The 3,653-nt window shown below is 38.7% G+C and overlaps 1 long non-coding RNA gene across 1 annotated transcript; it reads left to right on the top strand.

The window, feature by feature from the left end:
* Nucleotides 1–346: 346 nt before the first annotated feature.
* On the top strand, nt 347–3,205 carry LOC107183027. The gene is made up of 3 exons (XR_001513806.1): nt 347–388; nt 2,297–2,350; nt 3,122–3,205. It is a non-coding gene; the product is annotated as an uncharacterized LOC107183027 (long non-coding RNA).
* The last annotated feature ends 448 nt before the right edge of the window (nt 3,206–3,653 follow it).

Genomic DNA, 3,653 nt, shown 5'->3' with positions numbered 1-3,653 from the left:
CATCTTTTTAAATGATAAGATGCCTCAAAGTAGATAAAACTTAAAGCCATTATTAACTGAAAACACTTCAATGAAAAATTTGAAGACAATTTTAGTGACATGGGTAGGAGTGTGTATAGGAGGGAGGATATAAGAAAAGACCAGAGTGCATGAGAGAGCTAATGAATTTTAAGTTATGTCACCAAAGAGTTGCAGGATTCAGTAAATGAATCAATCAAAAATTTGCTTGCTTAAAGAAAACCTTTACATACTTAATGATTTTCTTCAGTTCCTGACTTGTCAATGATCCTCCCATTAAGGTTATGATATCATTTTATACTTTATTCCTTCGTTTGTTCTTTCTTTGCAGAAGGCCCTCAAAACCAAGAGGAAGAAACCCAACCATTAGGTGAGTTATTTTGTTCTTTTGTGTGTGTGTGTGTGGGGGGGGGGGAGTGAGTTATTTTGAAATCAATCAACTTACTTACAATTTTTCTAAATAGATTCTAGGAACCTCTGGGTCACTGGTGTAATCCAAAATTTATATGATTTTTACTTTAATTTGTGCTTAACTTTCAAAGATTTTCTTCCTCAACCATTTCACTATATAATTTTATCTTCTTAGTATATTGCAGAATGAGCATAAAAGACAAAAAAAATTAATGGCTTGCTTTAGATCTATAAATTCTCTCAGGTCTAGAAAATATGGTCATTGCTTTACTTCTGATTTTTTCTTGCCTGTTACCTGGCCTTGTAAGGGCATGGCTATAAGGAGTCCTGAAAAAAAATGCTTTGATTATCTACATTGTCTATGCCAACAATAATTCAATAAAATTTAATACTTAATAACCATGGCAGGGTCCTATTCTTGGTACTAAGAATGCATAGGTAGCATTGTTCCTGTCCTTAAGGAACTCAGGATGTAATGGAAGATTCCACTTTTAGACATAATGATGATCACCTTCAGAAAAGTGGCAAAAGGAGGCATTACGGCAGCTCAGAGAAAGGGAGAAAAGGGAAGGCCTCCCGCAGGAGATGCCATGTGATCTGGACCTTGGAGAGTCGGGTATGAGGGGAAGCAAAGTTAAAGGGGAAGCATGGCTAAATCTGTGCATATAACACAGCATTTCAGTGGTCTAGGAACACAGAATAACCCAGTAAGGTTGAAGTGAATATAGGAAGATAAAGCTAGAGATGTGGCTTAGTTCCAGATTACAAAAGATGCCATGAATGGCAAACTGAATTTGTAATTTATCCTATGGGCCACAGAGAGATTTTTGAATAGGGGCGTCACACAGAAATTGATTTGTTGATCTGAAAACAATGAAGAATAGCAACTTGAAAGCCCAAACTGTGTCTTTTAAGCTCAGAGTCTTAGTGTCTGATGTAATGGGCATGCAATAAAGTATACAGTGAATCACAAGAGAATGATTGTAAGAGTGATGACCATAGCAGATTGGTAGTTGCAGAATAGCCACAGGATATAAAGTACACCATAAGGAATATAGTCAAGAATATTGTAATAACTGTGTATGATGCCACGTGGGTACTGGAAATATTGGGGGAACACTTTGCAAAGTATGTGACTGTCTAACTACTATGCTGTACACCTGAAACTAATATAAAATAACATTGGATGTAAAAAATAAATAAATGTACGGTTGATTAAAAAAAGAGTGATGACCACGAGAGCATGAAGAAATGATTGAAAGTTAATATAACACATGGTGAGGGCTGGGATTCAATTGTAGAGATACCAGGAATTATCAAAAGGATAAAATATAGGGTGGGCTTTGTGTATACCTTCTGTTGGTCTAAAGACTTAACAGTTGATAGAAGAGAGGGGAGAGTGGGTGTTATATGATTCCTCTGCTATCGGGAAGGGCAGGGTAACTGATAATTTCCTCTGTTCAATAGATTTGTGCCAAGATGTCATGCATAGCTATAGATAGACACAGTGACTCCATCTGGCGGTTTCTCAGACATCGTGAGTTATCTAGTGGTTTATAGATGAATTCATGTGTATCACAGCAAGGTTAGGCTATGGCCATATAGAATAGCGGCCAAAACATCAAAAGAGGGGAGAATAACTAGTGATGGGGTGAACAAGAGGTGCTAAGCTAACAAGTACATGCCCTCTAAAGAGGCCAGGATTTCTCTGCCCCTTGTAGGCGCTGGACCCTAGTACCATTTAAACCTGTATTATATTACTTCTAACTAAATCTAGGCTACAGTAGATTCCTTACTTGCCTCATTTAAGTTTATGGCTAACCTTCCTCTTTCCTTGTTTCTTTCTGAATATATTCTCTCTCTTAAGAAGACCATAAAATTGTTGAAGAACCCCCAGAGGGATCGCAAGAAGAACATGGAGGTCAGCATGAAAAAAGAGACCATGGTCACCATCATTGGCCTCAAAGCCATAATGTCCAGGGAGACCAGGAAAGCTCACATAGCCAAGGTGGAAGAGGAGGTGGAAGAGGAGGCCAAGGTGGTCGAGGTGGCCAGAGAGGCCAAGATGGCCAGGGTAGCCGAGGTGGCAGAGGTGACCAGGGTGGCACTGGTGGCCAGGGTGGTCAGCGTGGAAGAGGTGGCCAGGGTAGTCAACGTGGTGGTCAATGACAAAGAAAACCAACTAGAGATGGCTTCCAGTGATTCCCTAAGTATTCATTGCATTTTTAGTCCCCAATCTAGTGAATTTCTTCTTAAATTTTTTAATTTTTTTCTTTTTGTTTCTAGTTACTTCTCTTGTTTTAATTCTTGATTTTAATCACTCAAACTGTGTGTCCAAATTTGCCTTTGCCACGAAACTCCTTGCCTGAACCTTACACATAGAAAAATCTCCTTCATTCTTTTAAGAGCAAGTGTTACTTCTATCCTGAGCTTTTGTTTGACTCCTTTTTCTTATATTAACCTAAAATTTTCCAAGTCCTACTTCTCCTCCCCTCCACCTCTCTTCTCTCCTCCTTCCTGTTTCCCTCTCCTGGCTTCTTCCTCCCATCTCTACCTCCCCACTCCTCCTTCTTCTACTCTATTTTAACTTCATGTGTTGTCTTATAATGAGCCTACTTCATTACAGAAATACCAGTCATAGAGCATGCTCAGGCCAAGTGATTGTTGTGTCTAAAATCTTTTTCTGTTTCAGAATTGATAGAGATCGACTGGTGAACATGGACTTTTCAGTGGTATAAACATGGCCTTTTCTTTCTCCAACTTTAAATCATCAATAAAGTCATAAGCATTACACCCTGGCTCTTCTTTTTTATTTAAGGCCATGGTTCTCACTCAAGGGACAGTAAGGACAGGCTGGGAGGAAGATAGCTCTGACTGGACTCCAAATGTTCTGTATTGTGTAACTTGATAGGTAGCTCAGATTTCAATAATTGTGGAAGGATTTAACTACCACCATTATTCCAAAGCAAAAAAAAAAAAAAAATTTATTCTTGAGACCAGTAAGAGAGTTTTCCAACTCTACATTATCAATACACACATCTTTTCCTCAGCTCAAACACAGAGAAAAAGACCTTGTAAATTTCCTTGCTCTCTGACAGTCTTTCAGTGTATGTGTGCATATTATTACATTTCTGTTTACATAGGGGATTCAGGAGAGCCTCTAGGACCTATTTGCCCTCAGGATGCCCTATTGGAAATAGACTCATCATCCAACTGTCAACCAG

The sequence above is a fragment of the Myotis davidii genome, unplaced genomic scaffold (genome assembly GCF_000327345.1).
Source record: "Myotis davidii unplaced genomic scaffold, ASM32734v1 scaffold1639, whole genome shotgun sequence".
Classification (NCBI taxonomy): Eukaryota; Metazoa; Chordata; class Mammalia; order Chiroptera; family Vespertilionidae; genus Myotis; species Myotis davidii.
The sequence above is the reverse complement of the archived record's forward strand: the minus strand, read 5'-3'. Positions and strand labels throughout refer to the sequence as shown.